General features: G+C 29.9%; 1 long non-coding RNA gene across 1 annotated transcript; it reads left to right on the forward strand.

The window, feature by feature from the left end:
- The first annotated feature begins 13,601 nt into the window (after positions 1-13,601).
- LOC129972428 (uncharacterized) lies at positions 13,602-21,229 on the forward strand. Its single transcript, XR_008784858.1, has 3 exons — positions 13,602-14,025; positions 16,899-17,041; positions 18,462-21,229. It is a non-coding gene; the product is annotated as an uncharacterized LOC129972428 (long non-coding RNA).
- Positions 21,230-23,113: the final 1,884 nt, after the last annotated feature.

The raw sequence follows: 23,113 nt of genomic DNA on the forward strand, positions 1-23,113 counted from the left end.
TTTATACTCGAATGGGTATAAAAAAGAGGAAGTTTGACACTATTCTCTAATATCCACGATTTTTTTATTAAAATCCCTTTTAAATGTTTATTTAAATATTGTTCATCAAAAAATGAATAATGTCAGTTATTATCAAGAAGAAATGATTTCACGCGAGGGGTGTTAATATTTCAATATCGGTGCCTATATTTGGCAGAAGTGTGAATGTAAATTTGCATACTATGAAATAAAAGAAAAGGTAAATAAAATGGAACAAATACTAAATTTGAATATAATATCATATATAAACTTCGTGTGATTGTTCGAAGTGTAAAAATGTTATTGATATTAAAGTTACACGAAAATCGATGTATGAATTTTTTCACTCATTTCCTTAAAAGTTCTTACAGGTGAAGATTCTCAGACTACGGTAATTGTACGTATTTTATCGCAAATGTTTTATCTCCTTTTTATGATGTTGAGATGCTGTATTCGATACATTGTATCACTTCAAAATTTTAGCCACAAATTTCGGGATGTATTGTTAACTCAATGAATGCATTTAATAATAATGCTGTATATGGTTTTTGAATCTTGCTTATGTGTTTGAGATGATGTACGAAACAAAAAATTACCAGATGGATTTTGTTTTATCTTTTGTTTACAAATCTCGAAACACACTGCGAGCTGTCTAATAACAAAATTTTGCCTGGCTTCCAACGTTTGGTTTAGTTTTGGCTTAGTTTAGTTAGTTACCATACGTATAAGCAGATTATTGCTATATTCAGTGCCTTCTAGAACTCTTTTAATATCTGAATTATGATTTCCGGGACATATTGCTTTCTATGTGACTGTATCTGATAATAAAATTGCACTAAATCTTGCACTTCTAAATCTTTGCTCTGTGACCGGCTACATGGACAAGCAGAATATTACAGGATTCGGTTTATTGTACAATTCTAATACAATTGTACAATTTATAACTTGTGTATAACCGAATATTTCCAGAAGCGATATTTTCTACCACTCTACTATGGTTTATATCATGAATTTCGAAACACACTGTGTTGAATTTTATCTTATTTCTAACTCTTGGTTCATACTTGTGATGAGATAGTATGCGCTGTCAATCAGAAGTATGACGCAGAATATTGCAGGTTGTGAAGTCATGAATCGAATTAGACAAGCAACAATCTCGAAGCCAGAGCTACCGCTATAAATCAAAACGAACAAAATGAAACATATTTGTAATTGCTACTAATATTAAAAATGAATATGCATGTTGCCATTGTATAAGTCAGATCGTTTGACCTATTTCTACCAAATTCCATACTTACTTTGTCCACACATACTTTTAAGTGCAGAAAAGTGCATTTCAGAGAATTTTTTTAAAAAAATTAATCAATACTTTAATTAATTGCAACTTAAACGAAATGTTAGTATTTTCCATGATAACATAGTACTTATTACAGCATAAGTATGATTTTCACATCCTCATCAAATTCAACATATTGTCTTTTCAATGATATTAATGACTGTTTTAAAATTATTTTAAATGCATATATAACAATATATTTCTTTGTTGAAATGGATTTCAAATCATTTCTATTAGTATTTAATTAAAAATAACCGCTGTAAAGTACATTTTTATTAACTTTGATAAAATAAGATCTAAAATTGAAATTTTAGTAAGATAATTGAAAGAATTTTTGGTTTAATTATTTTCTACTTTCTAATCTTAAATTAGTTATTCATAATTAAAAATATTAAAGAATCATGAGTGTTTTCTAAATATCATTCCAGATGGTGCCAATACATGTAATCAAAATTTAAGTTATTGATAATAATTCAGCTCTGAAACTATTAAAATAATATAATGAAAAATGTATCGGCTCATAAAATGTGAGAGCTCTTTAGTTATTCGAAAGTGAAAAACAAATCGATTATAAAAGTTAAAGTTCTTAAAATAAGCCGAAGAAATGGAGGGGGGGGGACTGTTATTTACTTTGGTGTTTTCTAAAACGTACACCAAATATTTTCAGAATTTTTTTTCTAATGGTTTTTATTATGTTTATAGAAAATTTATAAGCCATTATTTCAATTCTCCTTTACCTTTCAACATGCATTTTCGTACTCAGTCATCTTGTTATTAATGAAGAGGTACATGCCTGAAATAAAAACAAAAATAAAATAATTTTAGGTTGGAAGAAAAATTAATGAAATCTTTTCAAAAATTACAGTGAAAAAAAAGTGCTTCTTGTAATAATATCATTTCTGAATATCACTTTAAAAAATCGTTTTTTAGGAATTTTTACATTTTTTTTACATGTAGAGGTAAAAAATATACCTCGGTGAAAAACAGGTATAAAATTGCAGAAAAACTGAGAAAATTCCTCAAATCGTATATCAGAAAAAGATATTGGTGAAAACAGTTGTCAATGCGTCAGCAATCAGCTTATAAATTCTCTAGCATTTTTTTATGAGAAAAGTGACAAAAAAAATGTATTAAAGTTTCAATAAAACTGTTAACTAAGGAATGATATTCAAGCATTCGAGCCAGTAAATCATACATTGTTTACATACTAAGTTTTCTCCTTTCGAGGTGAATTAATATTATTTTAGAGCACTGAAATGTTGTTACTTGCAGATGTGGAATGATGTTTCGTTTCAAACTTTCTGAGATATATTTTTATATCTAAGTATCCGTATCGCTATTTCAAATCATTTAAAATGTTTTCAGAAGCATCTATTATCTATTTAACAATCATTTCTACTGCTTGTGAATGTCTAGGAATTTTAACTGCTTTATACAGCTAGTTTGTTTCAGTGATCAATTTTAAATCTTCTTGCATAAATTAGTTATGAGAGATGATTTTGTTACTGTTCGAGGATTGTCAATTAATAAGATTCATGTAATTTTCTATCTAAAAATTATATTACAGTGATCTAAAGACTTTCCTTTCTATTAAGTTTATATGTTCGAGGGATTTTTTTTGTACCTTTTGCTTGATAAAAACATCAAATAGTTTTTCGAAATGCAAACAACATGTACAAAATGAAATTTTATGGATGTGCCATAAAAGCTTTTCTGCTTTCGCGTTGAATGTATAATAGCTTTGGGTTCATCTTCTAAGTTCTTGAGGTATTGTACTATCTAAAAAAAGTGTTGTAATACATAAATAATTTTGGATAACATTATGTAGTAAGTTTTTATTTCAACAAACAATATTTTACAAATTTAGTTAATTTTTTTCTACAACGGAGTTGGAAGAAGCTATTCAGTGTATGAATATAAAATTCGATATGCCATTGTCAGCCATCTTTCATACGAGATGTATCCAAGATTTCTACTTGCTAACTCTTAGTGGCATATGCTGATCAATGCAGCATGGCATATATCTTAGAGGCATGTTCATCTGGACTCAAATCATCCCTTTATTGCTGTGATGCTTCTGTTTTATTGTAGTCATCAAATGATAAGTCTTAATCAACTTCTTAAGCAATTGCACCAACAAAGGAAGTAGATCCAGAAATTAGATCTTAACTTTCGTAATAGGAAGTTTATTTAAATTAAGCAAACAAACTGTAACTTGTTTTGGGAATTTTAAAACAAATGTTCTTAAGATGAAATTAATCCATTAGGGGATCCACTATTTGCATACTGGATCCTCCAGCAATGCCATAATACTAAAAACTTTAATAATTTTCTCATAAATGGAACTTTAGTATTCTGTAGTATTTAGTATTCTCATCGCCACAGTTTTAGTATTGATGATTCTGTTTTTCTGGAATTTCGTGTTCAAAGTACGTCGAATCGTATTTTTTAATCAAAGATATACGCTCTGTTCTAACAGTTTTATCACTTACAGTTTTTTACTTATTGTTTCATCCTTTTCGACAATAAAAGTAAAATGCTATAATTCTTGAGATGCTAGTTGAATTAATGCCTTGAGAATATTTTACCCTTTCTCGAAAAGCATTCGATTTATGCATTATCGCTAACTTATTTTTTTACCATTATGACATTTAAATCTTGTAAAAGAATACTTTCTAGATGAGTTCCTCTATAATGGATATGGCTTTATGATATGGCTAAAAAAATAGGAAAGGTTTCCTGTCATTTATTTCCAAAGTATCTTGGAAGCGGAAACTAATACTTCATGTAGTTATTTGTCACCATTATTAAATAAATATTTCGCTAATTCAAAACGCTATACTGTAAATAAATAATAAATAAAAGAATTGATATTATTATAAGCAACGAATTGAAAATTTAAAAATACACTTATTTGGTTAAAAAATATTAAAACGTTTATGCAGCTTTTCAGACATCTAAATTTTAAATGTCAAATATTACTTACTATCAATAAACAACTTGAATTTTATATTTTTGAAAATTCCTTGAATATCTTTCTATTTCTAAATATAATCTATATTATACATAATTATCGTATTTCATTATATATTATTCATATGTATAATCTTCTTATTTAATAATTTTTTTTAAATTTTAAGTTTTATTTAGTTTTTTTTACTCCAAAATTATGCTTAATTTCATAAAATAAAAGATAAGACTATAAATCAAACACATTTAAACTTTAAGATTACTTTTATTTGTTTGGTTTCCAGCAATTTATTAATAAAAAGGACTAGACAAATAGAATTATAAAAAGTAGGCCGTTATTTTGTGAAAAATCGATAATCTTATTGCCAATACGGTGTACCTGAATTTTATATGACACAAATATAATTTCTATACTGTCAATTAATATCCTAAACTTTACATTTTTGTATTTCAAAAATTTTGCTTACTATTTAAGTTTTTTGAAAAAAAATTGAAAATCTATGTTCTTGATTTTAAAAAAAAGAAAACTTTAGGCTCAATCCCAGAGACATAAACACCTTTCAATTTGACTAAAACATCTTTCGGTAAATATATGATCATGGTGACAACTTTTTATCTAATTCAAATTTTGAATTAAAAAAAAAGATTTTTTTTTGTAATTTACCATAATGCCCAAAATACCACTTAAAAATTTTCGAAATATGATACCACTCATTTTTTTCCATAATTAGCAGCCAATGACAAGATAATCAAAAGGATTTGAAAGAAAACGTGACATTTTACATTTTCGAATATAATATCTGTGTCTCAGATTTATTTTTGAAGTTTGATTTATTTGCATAATAAAAAAATATTATATTTGAGTAAAATGTCTTTTTATCAGGAATAGGTGTGACAACAATGATGAATGTAAATGCTGTATTCAAAAACTTAACTGCATAACGTTCATACAAACCTCATAAATTATATATTTACATGCCGTTGATACAAAAGCAAATTATCGAATTCTGTTTGTAATTCTATGGCACCTTCAATGGTTTTTCTCCCTTCATTTTTTGTAGATGATATTGCGTTTCAAAACAAAAAATGTGGTACACAAAAGGCAGGATTTGTCAATAGACTGTGTGTCAATATTCCTTTATTTGCGCCGTTAAATTTACATACAATAGAGATAACAGTGAAAATATTAGGATATGATAAATTTCCACATTAAATATAATGTCATATTTAAATATATGCGTGATTTTATTGCGTTTAATAATGAAAACGTTTGATTTGAGTATGCATATGAAGCATACAATAAAGAGGAAAGAAATACACATATTATTTGAACATTTAAACGACTCAATAAAATGGTATGCAAAATCAGGACATTTTTAGCATCGTTTATAAGGCAAAAATAAATCGTGAATTTATATGTTGCGCATTAATCACTATGTCATCCATTGTAGCTAAACGTAGTAAACTCTACGAAAATGAAATATCATCAATGGAAGCATTTTTCCTTTGATTTTTCTGTTTGAAAATATAATTCGATCAATAACACCAGCCTGCAACAATTTCTTGTTTTAAAAGTGATAGTTGTTTTTTACGTATTTTCGCATGCTTATTTCAAAAATAATATCAGTTTTTAAGTATCACTTACAGTTTTTTTGAAAAGTAAATTTTTTAAATAAGTAAAAATACACAGATTTTTTGCGATTTGAATAGGATAAATTAATAAAGTATGTATGTTTATTTGTTTAAATAAATTCTGAAAACCTCTTATTTCATTGAAATTAATTAATACATTTATATTGAATAAATACTTATAATTATATTTAAAAAAACCTTTTATTTTAAAATTCAAAACATAGATGGCAGTTGGATTTCACCGTGAAAAATGAAGTACCTGAAAAATTTAATAAAGCCGAATTAAATGACTTAATTCGTGATTTAGGTTTAACTAAAGAAAATGCAGAATTATTAGGCTCTCGGTTAAAAGAGAAAAATTTATTAACGACACATACGTCGTTTACTTGGTACAGGAATCGAGAAAAGCAATTTTTATCATTTTTCAAATCTGATAACTTCTTGGTTTATTGTGCTGACATACCTGGTTTGTAACATGAATTAGAAGATAATACTCCTTATAATTCGAATGATTGGCGACAATTTATAGATTTAAAGATGAGTCTAAAAGCAGTTTTATTGCATAACGAATCTAAACTTGCATCAGTTCCAGTTGCACATTCCGTTTTCATGAAAGAAATATATGAAAGTATGGAGATGCTTCTCACTAAAATAAAATACACTGAACACAATTGGGCAATATGTGGTGACTTAAAGTTTATAGGTCTGCTTCTCGGGCAACAAAGTGGATTTACTAAATTTCCGTGCTTTATTTGTGAATGGGATAGCAGGGACAGAGAAAGTCATTGGATCAAAAAGATATGGCCGAAGAGACAAGAATGGATTCTTGGTAAGAAGAATATTTTAAATGAATATTTAATAGATCCACAAAATATTTTATTGCCTCCACTTCACATAAAATTGGGACTCATAAAGAAGTTTGTGAAAGCTTTGGATAAAGGTGGAAAATGTTTTGAGTATCTTATATCGAAATTCCCAAAATTGTCTAGCGCTAAAATTAAAGAAGGTATATTTGATGGAACGCAAATAAAGAAATTAATTCAAGATTCCAGTTTTGAACAATGTATGACAAATAGAGAGAAGCAGGCTTGGGTTGTATTTAAAGATGTCGTAGAAGGTTTTTTGGGAAATGAGAGAAAAGAAAACTACAAAGAACTTGTAACTGAGTTATTACGTGCTTATCATCTTTTGGGGTGCAATATGAGCATTAAAATTCACTTCCTTCACTCACATTTGGAATACTTCCCAGACAATTTAGGAAAAATGAGTGACGAGCAAGGTGAAAGATTCAACCATTATATAAAGGAGATGGAACGCAGATATCAAGGACGGTGGGATGTTAACATGATGGTCGATTACTGTTGGTCTTTAAAAAGAGACAGTGATGTGGACCATAAACGAAAAACCCGAAAAAGAAGCTTCTTGACTTCAAGAAAAACACAAAAGTTATCATTAATATTGTAAATGAACAGCATTATTGTGTTTAGTTAATAGTAACTACAGTTGCAACTGTATGCATTATACTGCATTTTGTTAATTTTTTCATCGTCATTTGTAAAAAATCCTTACGTGTTACATAAAATTTAGCTTGCATTTTGGAATGACATCATCATTGCTGATATAAATCAATTAAAATTTTACAAACAAAAAAAATTTCTTTTTTTTTTGCAGGCTGGTGTAATTTATATGTTTAATTGTAGCCATCCTTGTCTAAAAACTGCAAGTGCACGTTCATAAAACTCTTGAGATTGGCCATAAATATTAATCATATGTTGTGCTCCTTGTTGTATTGAAGCAGTTTTACAGTTAATAAAGATTTAGATTGTCAAATTAATGGAAATTTAATGACTTTAAGTCAAAGCTATATGGTGATCGAAACTTAAGACAATTCCAGCTGCCTTATTTTTTTGATCGCGTGTAGCATGCGATCGTGTATAATCATGATGCTCCTTTAAGTCCTTTGCATGTAGTTCTGGTTTCTGTTTCTTTCTTTGTTATAATATTCTACATCTTCTCAAACAAGATACAATATTTTTTGGAAGCAGCTGTTTCACATTCCAGAAAATTTATGAACCTCCCTCCATATGATCTTAAAAGATTGTTGCGTGACCTAACAAATGACATTTCATTCGACGCATCAATTTGTTGCATGACCTAACAAGTTGCTCTCTAATAAGCATAGAAATCCTGAATGCCTTCATTCAAAATCTCTCTGGAGGAATTCTTTAACAATAAATTGGCTTAATGTCACATTTTTCATTCATAGTGGGTGTTCAGTCAGAAAAATTTTTTAATTAAATAAAAATGAACGAAATTGATTTTTTATTATTTTAAAATGTAAAAAAATATGTTTTTAACTACGTCCATTTAGTTATTGTACAAATTTTGCCGAATATATAATTTTTTATAAATTTTTTTGAAAATCCTTTTGTATAATTTTAGATATTCGACTTCATTGTTGCATTAATATTCAAACTGTTTTCATTGTTTGACCAAATATTTAATTATATTAATATTTACTAGAATAGAACAATAATTAATTAAAGATAACTAAGATTTTGTTATTTTTGTGCTCGTTTGCTCGTCTATGAAAAACTTCACCGTACATGAATTATATGAAGAATAGCATGACCTCTACTTTTCAAACAGACTGTCTAGTGTCGCCATCTATGTAACAAATAATATAAAATTTTTCTTAAGTAAAATGAAATCCTACATTAATTATTTAAAATATACGATTTGTGTACTCTTATTATAAATATACTCTTATTATAATATTATCTTGTTATATAATACATTCAACCATTAAAGTCATCGGATTTATTTTATGAAGTTCAACAAACACAAATTTAATTTTGATTTATATAAATAATCACTCTTTCTAGCATTACATCACTCATGAAAACACATAAATCTACTTTAGCAAAAGTTCTTTTATCCAGGAAACTAATTGAAATATATATATCATTGGCGCCGTTGATTCAACATTGCCTAATAAATTAGTGTACTGATTTTATTTAAATGTTGGAGAAAAAAAATTAACTATAAATTTAAATACGTTGGAAGTAAAAAAAACAACATATGCTTTAACTAGCCAAGCCATAGAATTTTGTAACGTCTAATAAACATGTTCAGGTCACATAGACATTAAGAGAGAAAAATCTTAAGTTATGTTGTAATTGAAGCTATGTACAACAATAATAAAATAAGTTGATTCATTATAATGCATCAGATTTAATACTTTAATTACTTTATAAATTGTTTATATTTTTCGAGTGCAAAGAATATATATATATAGGATTGATTCAGAATGAATCAATCCCTGTAAAAAGTACACATTTATTTTTAATTTCAAACTAACACACCATGTATGAGTGCAAAAATGATCTTTTTTGCACTTTTTCATCCGTCCTTTAAAACCTTCTAATTTTTTATTTTTTTTTGTAACTGCGTATTTATTTTAAATTTACGTAGATGCTATTGGATTTGTAAAATTGATGTTATAAAATTTTAGTATCGGAGCCAAAGGTCTACTTGAAATGCGCCAAATGTCTTTTCGCTAGTGTAACAGAATAAATTTAGAGAGGGAGCATAAATTTAGATAAGGGCAACTCAAGAATTCTCCGTCTTATCTCATCGGTGTTTAAAGTTATGACGTCAAACCCAAAATAGTTCTAATGTGCTTCAAAATGAGACGTTTATATGTATAATTAAACAAACTAATTATTTTTCGCTTGTTTGTTTTCTTTGGCTTTGGAATCCTTACAATTTTTGGTTTATTACCGACTGCGATTCCTTTCTGCGCTTTCTCTATTGTTTAAGACATTAAGATATTAATAGATTTAAATAATCCAATTTAGGCAACTTTTTATCGTTCTTTTTGAGCCATTTCTCGAAATAAAAACAAAAATTTATTTGACCTTATTTTTAATAACATTATATAAGTAATACATTATTCCAAAGTAGCTTCCTCTTTGAAGATATACTAGAGTATTTTGATATTTGTGTAATAGGTTATTAAAACCTAGAGGACTAATTAAAATACTTAATTAATGATATTTAGATGCAAACATTTGATGTTTTTTTTCCATAAAAATTCCGGAAGACAAATTTACCTTAATCAAATATTATATTGTACAACTAAAAAAATGTCTACTTATTATAAGGGATAATATATGTGATTACCAAATTTGGTAAGAGTATATTTTGGAGGCTGATGCTCGGAGATACTTTTTGAAATTTTAACTAAGATTTTAATTAAGTGAAAATTATACATATTTTGGAACTTTTTTTAATATTGTCACGTAGGTTCTTTAATGTGGAACTCAATGACACACACAAGAAGTAGAGCTAAACCAATTTATTAACTCAACTCTGAACTCAAAGACTGACAGATCTTCTCCTTTTTTATTAGCAGGGAAAGTGCCAGAATACTTTTCTGGAGACAGTAAGAAAAGTCCAGAACACTTATCTGGTAAACTAAAGGGAGGTCCAGAATATTCTTGAACATGCTATAAAGGAAAGCATAAAATCAAGGAATTAAATATTTGCACAAACTGTAAATCGCCTTGTCTCTAGCGGGACTCGAACTTCCGATCTCTTGAATATGAGATCAGTGCTAGGACCATTCGGCCATGGAGAGTCGACTGCCTTTTTTCAATGCGGCAATATAAATTCCGAAAATATCATGGCACAAAATTGATTTTTGCACTATTTTAAAATTTAACAAAATATATTTTTGATAGTACGAATTTACTTGTTTCTTATCGCTTTCCGAATTCTGATAATTTTTAGAAAATATTTTTTACATAATTTTAAAAACGGATTTCATATTGGTATTGAAATTTGAACATTTTCAATTTTTTGATAAAAAATTTAATCACATAACATTTTTTCCGTTGGAAGTTAAAGATGAAAGATCCGTTTAATTATGTATCAAGTTTACTGAATGAATAAAAAGGTGAGGTTAAAGTGCCGCATAAGAGCGGCAAGGAGATAGATTATCCGAGCTGTCCCTTTTTTTTAATGAAACTATGATGTCATCGATTTTTAATCCTTTAGAAAGTCTTATGTTAAACAGTAAACAGAATAAATATATGGTTATTAAAATAACAAAGTGTTTACATCTGCCATAATTTAATGTCTTTAAATATCCTGTTGAGTTAATCAGCAATGTCAATTAATGCAAAAGAGTTGAAATTTAATTTAAATACTTTTCTTAGTCCTGACTAATCAGCTGGTCTTCAAAGACGAGTAAAAATAGATGTGATGAAATCTATACAACGGCTCAAATTTTACAGTCATTATCTATTGTGGCGAATTGTGATGATTGAGAATAGAACCTGGGACCTTGTGGTTCGCAGCCTAGTAACATGACCAGAATACATAGGCAATTGCTCGTATAGCGTAGCTGTTAACTGGCTTATAAGCTTTTCACTATAGACTCTCCCTACAGTGAGTCGAACGATATGACTGGTGAATGGTGAAGTATTGTGGCTGTTGAGTTTAATGTGCCTTACTATTTTTGATTTGGCGCACGTGTGTGAATGATTGCGGTTGCGTCAAGTGAGTCTGACTACATTGGGTTTCGGGTAGATAGCGCCACAACAGCTATACGAAGGTTGAAGGTTCATCATTCGAGGTTACCAATGTAGCGGATTAGGATGAGCGAGAATAAAAATTGGGCCCTTGTGGTTCGCAGCCGAGTAACATGACCACAATACAAAAGCAATTGCTCTTGTAGCGTAGCTGTTAACTGGCTTATAAGCTTTTCACTACACTATAAAGTTCTTAATGAACAATAATACTTCCAATATTAATATTTATAGTCCATGTAAAATTGAAAAATTATACGATCCCGATTCTAAATGTAAAAGTTTTGGGGAAAGCATGCATTCAGTTATGTCGTGGACAATAGCTTCGTACACAATGTTCATTCAGTAGTGATGAAAGCAAAAACTATGATTCAGTATATTTACTTAAGTGAATTATATGCAAGGTGTCCCAAAAGGTTACTTGCAGATTTTATCAATTCTTCAGTCATGGTTTTGTTGATAAAATTTCAGAAAAGTACGTCTTTATGTAGCCATAAAAAGTTGTAATAAATTCAGTTCATTTAAGCATACATATTTGATTCATTCTAGATTCTAATTCAAAGTAAACAGTAAGTTCTATAATTAACATTTACTCTTTCAAGATCAAAAAAGTTTAGTTAGGTTAAGGCTTATTATGAAGCTATATAAAGGAAATTTTAGAATGAATTTTGTAATTTTGGAAAGTTATCATATGAAGAAAAAAACATCTAAGGGAAATATCTTTCTTATATTCAAATGCGTGATTCTTTACGAATTCAGAATGAAACAGGCCTACATATGTAGAAGTAGACCTGTTTCATGTATCCTCTCAATTTTTATGGGGCTGCGGTGGCCTGGTGGTAAGGTCCCGGCTTGTGAGTCGTAAGGTTTCATGTTTGTGACCCGAATCCTCTGAAGAACCGTTGTGTAAGGGGTTCTGTTGCACGTTAAAACCGTCATGCCAAACGTCCTCCCGCTGGTGCGGTGTGGTGTGGAGAGGGGGGTACCAGCTCATGTGTCGTCCTCGTCATCTGACCGCGGTTCAAAATGACGAGGTCCGTCCCAAAATAGTCCTATTGTTACTTTACAACGGGACGTTAATATAACTAAACTAAACTAAACTCGATTTTTATGTCATCATTCTAACACGAAGCAGTCTTGGCATTTCAGATTACAAATTCAACATGAACAAAACCGAAATCCACATGATAATCTTTTAGAAATTCAGATTTCGAAGCCACAACCATGCCAGTGCCAATATTCTGCCACTAAACCATCGTGGTACTTCAAAGCATGCAATATTGTAAGAGCAGATCAGATAATGTTTAGTTTCTAAACTCATATAATAACAAAGTTTGTGCAATCAGAGGAGGTTAGGTAATTTTAATTAAATATACCCAATACTTTTAAATCAGGATTTCGTGAATTAGCAACTAAAATGATTCGAATCCTTGTTTGCAGCAAAGATTGACTTGTAAATTCAGGATAAAAATTTAGTTATTATTTAAAAACAACTATTTATGAAAAAAATGGCGAAATTAATCTGTCAAGACACAAAAAGTGTCACCATGTAACGGAAGGTTTTTTTTTTTTTTTTCCTTTGCTTAAGAGCATTCGAACGTTTTGAGTATTAAACTTTAATACAGAAAATTCCTTTTTATACATAAAATGGAAACGACTGTTAAATTTTATTAATTAATCGTTTGATGGAGTTAACAGAAAAAATCGGTAATAAAAGAAGAATTTGAAACTTTTTGTACAAGTATCAATTAAAAAAAATATTAGCGTTCGAAATAAAAATTATTTGGATGTGGCGTTGGTTTGAGATAAAGCATATTTTTTGAGCAAACATTCAAAAAAAAAAACCAATCAATCAATATACAAAACAAGTGTTTCCGTTGCGAAAGTATTTATCAAGCTAAGAATGGCGAAGAAGAGGCAGCTTTTATTCAAATGATGCGTACATCATTAGTTGTGTTAATACTTTTTGCGCACCTTTTCAGTACAATTCTCACCTTTATTAATACTTCGAAATGGAATGTTCTGGCTGATGATACTGCATAGTAAGTTCAATGTGTGAAATGTTGAATCAATTTCAATTTTTCGTATTTTATTTCGAAAGAGATGCTTGAACTTCCAGAAATGCATATTAACAACTAGAGTTTGACTAGTGTATCAACTACGATAAGTTTGACATAATTGTCCGCTGAGTAAGTTCAATTACGTGCTTTATAATTTTTGAATTATCGGCAGCATACGCGGCTGTCATTTGTCTTTACTGACGCTTTCATCGGTGTACGGTGGGCTATGTGTTCAACTTGATAGTTGAAACTTTATTAGAAATTTATGAAGATTATTTTAAAGAAGAAACGGATAGTCGCATTGAAACATCATCAAAAACTCCCAATGAAAGTTTCATGAGAAAAGAAATGTGGGGGAAAATGGTTACTGCGTTTTTTGTCTGTGAATTGGGGAAAACGAACTTTTCTACCCATGGTAAGTCGGAATTTTACAAATAATTAGTGTAATATTTATGTATTTGCTACCTTGAAAACTTGCTTGCATATTTTTATTGACTTTTAAATTTAGGCATCAAAATCTAAATTTATCAGCCAACTATAGTTCAATAAAATAGTTCTTAATTTAAAGTAACTATTTGCTTTTAATTTCTCTTTAAATTTTATTTTCCTTCAAGAACTAAAAAATTCATTGAATGCCGCATTATATTTATCTTCCTACTGTATTGAGATTCTATAAATGCTTCAATTTTTCAAAAATACTGGAACGTGAATGGAACACCAGCCTCTTACGTTAATTCTTATTCTCTTCTGCCTTGAATTTCTATTAAGATCTTTTAAAACCATGTAGCCCAAATACTAAAGGACAGCCAATATGGAGAAACTCAATGGTGGTAGCTTGCTTCGGAGAGCTGATGTTATTACGGCGAAAGTCATATGGTGAATCATAATGCCTGAATGATATGTTAAATAGCCTTAAATTAAGTAAATACATTTTGAGAATTTATATTAAATTACTAGTAGGAATATATTAACACTATTTATCGTTCTAGTATATTTTATGCATGAATGGCATGATATAAGAAATGGATTCTTTAATGGGTTTAGTTTTTTTCTTTTCAATGTTTTTGTAACTTAGGTTTTTCAAAGCTCAACTGAATTTTAATAAGCAGTTGAGACATTTAAATTCTAGTTCTCCACCTTATCATACCTGAATTCTTTTGATACTATATATTTATCCAAGTGAATTGAGGGTTTTCTACTCTTTAAGAAAATACTTTAGGAAAGCTTAAGTTTTGTATCGGATATTTCAAACTTAAAGTGCTTAAATATACTTAAAATCTTAATCTACCGAGCAGTTATTGAAAAGTATATTCTAAAGTAAAAAGTTCGAATAAGAATGTTTTTAAAATTGAGAGTAAAATGGCATCAAATCATTTGCATCTGATAAATATAAAAACATTTTAACGAAACCCAGATGAGGAGTATCGTGAACGCAAAATATAAATGCCGAAATCTGAAATGAGCATTGTTTCCATAGCCGAATGTTTAATTGCGTGGACAATTTCCTAGACCTTCAAATGTTAGCGAGACCAAGAGGTCTCGGGATTTTCGGCCATATTTTGTGCTGTCGTTTATTTATAAATACCGTGGAATCAAATTTATTCAAATTAAAATCAAATATTTAAATTCTGGAACATAATTTAATATTCCAACTCAAGTTTCATGTTATGATTCATAAGAAAAATTTGGTGTTATAGTTACTCTGATACGCTTAAATCTTAAGTAGATTGTGTTAACTTATTTCTTTACGATTCTTTAAAGTTGATTTTGAATATCAATTCATTTTTTACACGCTAAACCCAAATCAGTGTTGGTAAGTGATCTGCAGTTAAATGTTTCGCTATTCAAACAATCAAAATTGTCTATTAAAAAAATAAACATTAAATTAAAACCCATAAGATATTTGGTTTTTAAAGCTCGAAAGGAAAAAGGGACCTTAAATCTTGAATCGCCTAAAGACTCCTAGAAGGTTTAGTCCGGCTTCATTTGTCTCGAAGTTGTTTCATAAATGTATGTTATCTAATTTTTATCAAATTAATCCATATTACTTTATTCTGAAATGTTATCTTACTTCCTGATCAGAACCCAACTTTTTATTTCTAACAAGCGCTCTAAATTTTGCTGACAATTTTTCCAGTTAGAGTAAATGGATAAATCTCCAAGAGATACGAATTCCTCTCAAAGATTTCCAAGATTCCTTTTCTCAAGTCTACACGTGGCAGAAATCCCTAGTAGAATTTTAGTAAAATTACCGAGGGAATAATTCATTTTGTTCTTGTATCACGATGCAAGCTGACGTTTCGGTTATCTTTCACTTGTACAAAATATGGCTTCTGTGGTAAAATAAATTCTCTTCCACAAAATATTTTAGGTCACGCAACTGCAAAATTGTTTACAATAGCAAATATATCTTCTTCTACCCCGTCTATATATCTACATAAACGATATTTGAAAGAGCCGTGGGTGCATATAAATTCATACATGTGAGAACTTATACCTCAAACATTCAAAATTTATGCATCCAGGTAAATCCTTCAAATACTTTACATTATTAGTACTATTATCTTTTATACTATATCTGAAATAGTACGAAGTTTATTATAGCTTGATATTAGCTTAAAATTTGCATAAAAAATGGGTTCAAATATTTCTGGTACGAATCCATCTACAAACGTTGCATCTGAATAGTAACTTAAAAAATACGCATTTAGTTTGATTTCCAATTTATAGTCGGATTTCAATGTCTGATCTGTAATCAAATTGACCATTAAGTGCATTATTTAATCAGCATATATTAAAAACTATCATATTTTCACGTCATAATTCTATCTTGATTTTTCAATTTGAAGTCAATGTTTAGTTTAAAATCTAACAATTTGATTTTAGAACATGAAAACTTTTTCGAGAAACGATGTATTAGTTTCTTCGTAGTAGAGTGCTATGCTGTAGAATGTATAGTTTCTTGTATAAAACGATCCAGTTGGAATAAATTTATTCAGTAATTAGATGCTATTGAAGCGGATCTAGTTTCGGCCTCAGTTTCTAATTAGTTGCCAGAATTTCTGTTAATTTTTAAAAATTACCAAATGTTTTTGTCAAATGTAATCTTGGAATATAATTGGTATGTTTCGAATTTTACAAGAGAATATTACTTATTCTTTCTAGTTTCATAAAAAATACTTTGAAAACATTTTTATAAAATGAACTGCCTGATTTTGGTGGTTTTATCTTTACATGAATGATGGTATGAGTAAATATATTTGTGTACAACAATTCCTACCTTTACAGAAACACTTCTTGGATGCATGGATTACGATACCCGATTTCTGGAAAGAATGGAATATTTCTGAATGATTTGAGTCCAAGATATTTTGAACGTCGGTGGAATATCGGAAAGCTGCCTTGTATGCAGATACGAATGGGGAATAATGGTAAGTTCCTTTTAATGTGTGCAGTTGACATTCAATTTATCCAATAATTATACTTTTAAACTTGAAAGATTCTAAATTGAATTGTATCTGACTTTGGTTTTACTGATGCAAGATCTTGTGAAAGTAATCTAGCTTCGTTCTCAATTTTTGATTAGTTACCAACTTATATATTTCTTAGTAATATTTCTTTTTTAAAAAAATACTGCTGAAAGTTCCTATTTTGTATAAATGTATACGTAATATATACATTTTAAAAATTATTGCTTAATTGAAGGATTTTGCTCACCTTTCCTTTCGTCTATATTCGATGTGAAATTTCTTTAAAGACGTATCTGAAAAAATATTGAACAGCTTGAATTTGATGCTTCTAATCTTATATAAATACTCAGGAGCAAATTTGTGTACAACAAGGACCATTTCCTTTCATATTTATTTTTTGAAATTCTGCTTAAATTGGGACTTTCGGATGGTAATCAATATTTTCTTTACGAAAATTACTTACACTTAAACTTTTGAGTTGTCTTGTATATAGATGTCAATGTAAAATTAGTTTTTTTCACGAGTAGGAATAAAACTTGAGAGCTTAACAATTAAATTCGATTTAATCTGTATTCACTTTACCTGAATACACGATTTTTTAAATTCATAATATCAAATATTTAGAAATCATTTGGGCATATAGCAACTGTGAGAATTCAATTTTTATTTTCATCTCATAAATATGAAATTTGATTTTTAAGACTCATTCTATATTTTTGAGCCATATAAATTCCTTGCAGATTTGCAATTTTAAAGTAACCAATGATTCTCTGGTGCTTTGGTTTGAGGCTTTATAATCTTGACATTATAATCGCTGTGAAGATATTGAAAGAAATTCTCTTAAGCAAGCATTTTAGTTAATGGTTTTAAATGTGCAGGAGTAGTTTCACATTGACTTCAGTTTTACTAATGGAAATCAAGTTGATCCCAAGTAAATCTACTTCTGGTTACTGGCATGTTACGAAATTTTAGTTGCATATAATGTATTTGAAAAACGATGCATCATTTTGACTATTTAACAATTAAAGATACCTACAGAATGGTAAAGATATAAAATCATTTTTTCAGGGAAATGCAATTTAAAACAATTCTATGTATTTATATTTAGGTGTAATAAAGTTCATGTATTAAGTGAATAATTTTGCATCGAATTACTTTTTCAAGGGCAAAGGGTTAGTCGCATATCTTCAGATGAGGCTTCAAAGTAATACTTAGCGCATGATAATCTTAATTTGACCTCTTGCCTATGTTTTACACAAGTTTTACATTTTTTAAACTCGGTTTCTTTTCATAAAATCAATGCATTTAATTCACTTCAGTAACTAAGTTTCCATTTTCATCCTTTAATTTTAATATGTAATTCTATTATGAAACTATTTAGGATACCCCTTACTGAGTGGAGTCTTCTCAATGCCATGTTGTGGAAATACAGATCTTATGGGCTACAAGGATGCTCGAAAAAAGATGGATATCCTCAAATGCAAGCTTGAGTGGGTGCAACTTAGCAAAAGATGGCTTTTGTTCCATTAAACTCAAATCCAGATCAAGCTTCAAATCGGCAAGTTCGATTCCGACTTAGCTTAATATCAATATTTAATCACAAGTAAAGTCTTTGAAATTAAAATTGATCTGTAATGTAATATGCAATACATTCTATCTGAAATATATTTACCAACCATTTAAAGTCATTATACTGTAGTTAAAAATCTTGATGTTAACTTGCAAAAGTTTAATTTTCGACACTTTAAATTAAAACGAACCATAACTTGCACTTGAAAAGTGCAGATTTCAAAATTTTATTACTGAAGAAACCTTTATTTAGAGTTGATTCAAAAAATGATCATGGATATAGAAACAGATCAACATATTCGCTTGATCACCAAACATAAAAATTAAAAATCACGAAAGAATACATATTGCATGCTTCCACTCGCACACATTACATCAAACTTTGCTAATTAAGTTTTAAGTCGACTAAATATGGCTATTTGTTGGTTCTGATGTTCCCACGAATTGTACTATAAATGGACATAAAAGTAACTTATCTTCCTTGCTTGGCATTTTTTGTTGGTTACTATTAGCAGTTTGAAAGTTTGATCATTACTCATCACTAGAAGGCAGCTCCTATTCTAGGCGATTATCCTTTGGAATAATCCAGTGTGATCGAATAATGTATCTGCAGATGAGCAGATGCGTCTTTATTGAATGCAGTTGGCGATTTCGATAAATTTATTCTTGAATTGCTTAGTTTTGAATCTCTTCGATTATTTAGATTGGAATACACAGGTTCATAATAAGCTTCATTCAATAAAAACTTCTGCCTATTTGTGGCCTGCACTGCGTGTGAGAGCCGGCGTCCTGGCATAGGGGTAGCACGTCTTTCTCGTGTCCTGGGTACGAGTCCCGGTTCGTTACCATGGTTGTTACCGTGTCCTATCTATGAGGTGTGTGAATGTGCCCCCCTGTAAAAAGGGGTTGTGCAAGCGAATGTGTTTCATCTTTATATGAGCTAGAAGTCAGACTTCTGCCCTCGGGTGCTCAGGGGTCTTTACCCTCAAACTACTGCACCCCTTTCCGTGTAACGCGGACACGACATCGTCATCATTACATATGTGAGCAATTGATGCAAAACTGACTAGTCTTCACATAGGATACACCCGTCTTACTCACAATTTATTGTTCGGAAATGAAACACCGATATGTCCGACGCGTGAAACTGTAAAATCTACACAGCCCATTTTAATATAAAGCCAATCATTTAATTATCATCGCAATCCTTTGTTTTCTTCGTCATCATTAACGCTTTTAGACTTTGTAGGTGAATATCCTCACAAATTTTCGCTTCTTGAAGATCATTGGTTTTTATTCTATTTAGATTTTATTGCCTTTCTAAATCGTCTCTGCTCCAATTTCTTATTTACTTGTATATTTTGCACAATGAATTTTAAAAATATTAGGAAAACCAGTTAAATTTTTATCTGGCTTTTAAGTTGCTATTCAAATGATTTTAACCCTTTGCCTGGCGCAGATTAACCAGGACTTGGCTCTTGCGCCAATAAAATCCCTCCAACCAACTCTTCGATTATTTAAGGCACTGGACAATTAAAACTGACTCTTTTGCCATTAAAGTTAATATTTTAATTTGCTTAGAGACGGGCTTGGGTGGATATCTTCCCTACATATCAGGAATGCTTTTGCCTACTCAAAAGATTGGCGATTTCGGAAACTCAAGATTCAGGAATGCGCATTCATAAAATCTTCATAGAGCATCTTCGTATATCTTCCTAGTATTAATTGGATCAAAATTGTCTTCAATTTAAATTGGACTTCTAGATTTTATACCTTTGCGTGCATTTTCGTTTTTACTGATTTCTAGTGCATCCTGAAACGGCTAATGGAGCCTTTTTATGTTGAGTCGACTTACGAAATTTTGGGCCGCAGTTCGAACAGTGCAGTCAGTTCAGTCATTTTCGAATAGCGCCTTTGCAAAAATATTTGACATTATATAACTGATTTCACGATTCTTACCATAGTCTTCTCTAGTTTCATGTAAGCAATGATCAAGGGGCAAATTCCATCTCTTGAATATATTAAAGCCATTTTAACTTTAATGAGTAATATCTTGGATTCCGTTTTTTGTTTGCTTGACTCATTACCGTATTGAATGTACTCATCTCTTCGTTTTCTTTTTCGACCTATTAGAGAAGAATGTACAACTTTTCTCTTATTGAATAAAGTTAACATTATTATCACGGCCTATTAATCTATGCCTAGGATGGCCTCTAATTACAATAAGGAAGTTTCATGGCTCCTTCACAAAGGCGTGCAAAACTTGTACATCGAATTGCACAATTTGTTATTTAAACAGATATCTAAGCCATCGGGAAGATATCGTGGACACACTTAAGCATCTCAAATGTCCTTTACGTACTTGTATGGAATGAAATCGTCAAGGCTCCAAATAGGAGGTCTTGTTCAATTGGAAGATTAAATTCGTTCTCAAGGATTTAAGACTAGAGGATTAAGGATTAAGACGTTTATCATCAGTGTTTACGGCGAAAGTAATGTAATTTGCACTTGGAGACGTAAAGTTAATTTAATTTTAGTTTTGAATGATTCGGGTTAATTTTAAAATTCATAAATTCATCTTATCAGAATAAAAATGCGGATACTTAAAAATTTCATAAATTCTGTAATGTAATCGTAACGATTAGGTACGTCATTCCGTAATGTTACTCTAGTTTCAAAAAACGAAAAATATCGAACTAGTCTCCAACACATAAAAGACGGCTGGAAAGAATGAAACCATACAAATATAAATGATCCATCTTTCCAAATAAGTTCAATAGTTCTCTAAACCTAAATGTCTACTTTTTTCTGTAATTTTGTTAGAAGATCCCTTCAATAAATTCCTTTCTTATTCAATGTGCTAGCGAAATATTTAGAATATTACTGTAAGTTCATGTTACGCGATATTAGCATCGGTTAATTAATAAATTCTAACGCGTTTGAACACTTCAATTGTAGGCAGAAGTATAAATTAAGCTTCTTTATGGAACTGAAAGGAGTATGGGTGCGAATGTTTTGAGAGGTGTGAATGTTCAGTGTGAAATGTTCGATTAGTGAATATTAAGAAAAATTGTAAATTAGTTTAAAAAAGGCAGTGAAGGGATAAGATAGAAAAGGGTTGCCAGCCGGCTGGCGGGGTGGGAGTTGAAACGCAAGGATATTGGAAGCCAGGTAGAATGAAGATTGATAGGAGGTATAAAGAAGTTTAATTTATACTCTTAATGTATTCGGGAACGGGAGGAAAAGGTAAAACGAAATGAAAATAAATTAATCACTAGCCATTTTATTTTTTAAATTAAAAATAAAAAATTAGATATAAAGAATTGTGTACACAATGCATCTAATTTATAGTATTCACTTTCACTATATCATAAACAGTTTATCGAAACATTTAAAACATAGTACCTGCAGTTTAGTTTTTATATAGCCTTTAATAAAAATTGTGAACATCTTAATCTTAATTTTAAATACGATCTAATGTCTAGTGCTTTAATTTTCATGTTATCCAATTCTTAACTTCCGCTTTATGCTTAATGATAAATCTATATTGACCCAGTAATTTTAACTTTTAAGTATTTGCTGCACTATGCATGTTTCTAATTGCAGATTACGTCGCTTTTGTCGTAAATTGCTGATCATTAGAGCAACATTGGAAATTACAATTTTATAAAGACGATTATCTATGAGCTAAGAATCGACAACAAAAGGACACTCAATTTTTCAAATTTAATTGAGTATTTGTTGCAAGCATAACTCTTTTGCTCTTTTGATTACAAACGTCCATGTAAATGAGAATTTCACGGCCTATTTAAGTCATTTAAAAGAAATTATTTTGCAAGCAACTGCAATTTAAAGAAAGCAAGTTCCATGCTTACAGCTTCATTTCTCAAAGTAGAAGGAATGCTGAATCTTGCTTCTATAAATACGCAACTTTTATCAACGTCTATAAAATACTTCAATACACTAATCTCGTTAAAAAAATTCTTCGACTTTCTACTGGTTTTCTTTATAGAAATTTCACTCGTGGCAAATAATGAAATATTTCGATTAACTCCTACATTCTGATAGAGTAAATTTTCAGCATGGGAATCGCGTAATTTCAATTGTCGTCACACATTCAAAATGTAATGTATTATCTATATCGTACATTCTTACAAGATGCTGATTATTTAAATCCTATATCCCACAAAATAAAACGGGATACCACGATAGCTTACAGTATTCCTTCATACTTGTGAAATTCCTCCAAGTTTCTGGAATGGAAACTACTCTAAAAGCTTTCTATGGTGTTTCATTTCATCGTGATCTTGAGTGATCGCACCCTTTCATTTTAAAATGAATCGGATATTTGCCGTCGACTTATGCCACTTCTTTGATAATCACAGTAACTTCGAATATTTCGGTTTGCTATGACATTTAATCCACCGATCTTTGAATTGTCATTGTGAATTACTTGTCAAAAGG

Source organism: Argiope bruennichi, chromosome 6, assembly GCF_947563725.1.
Source record: "Argiope bruennichi chromosome 6, qqArgBrue1.1, whole genome shotgun sequence".
Lineage (NCBI taxonomy): Eukaryota > Metazoa > Arthropoda > Arachnida > Araneae > Araneidae > Argiope > Argiope bruennichi.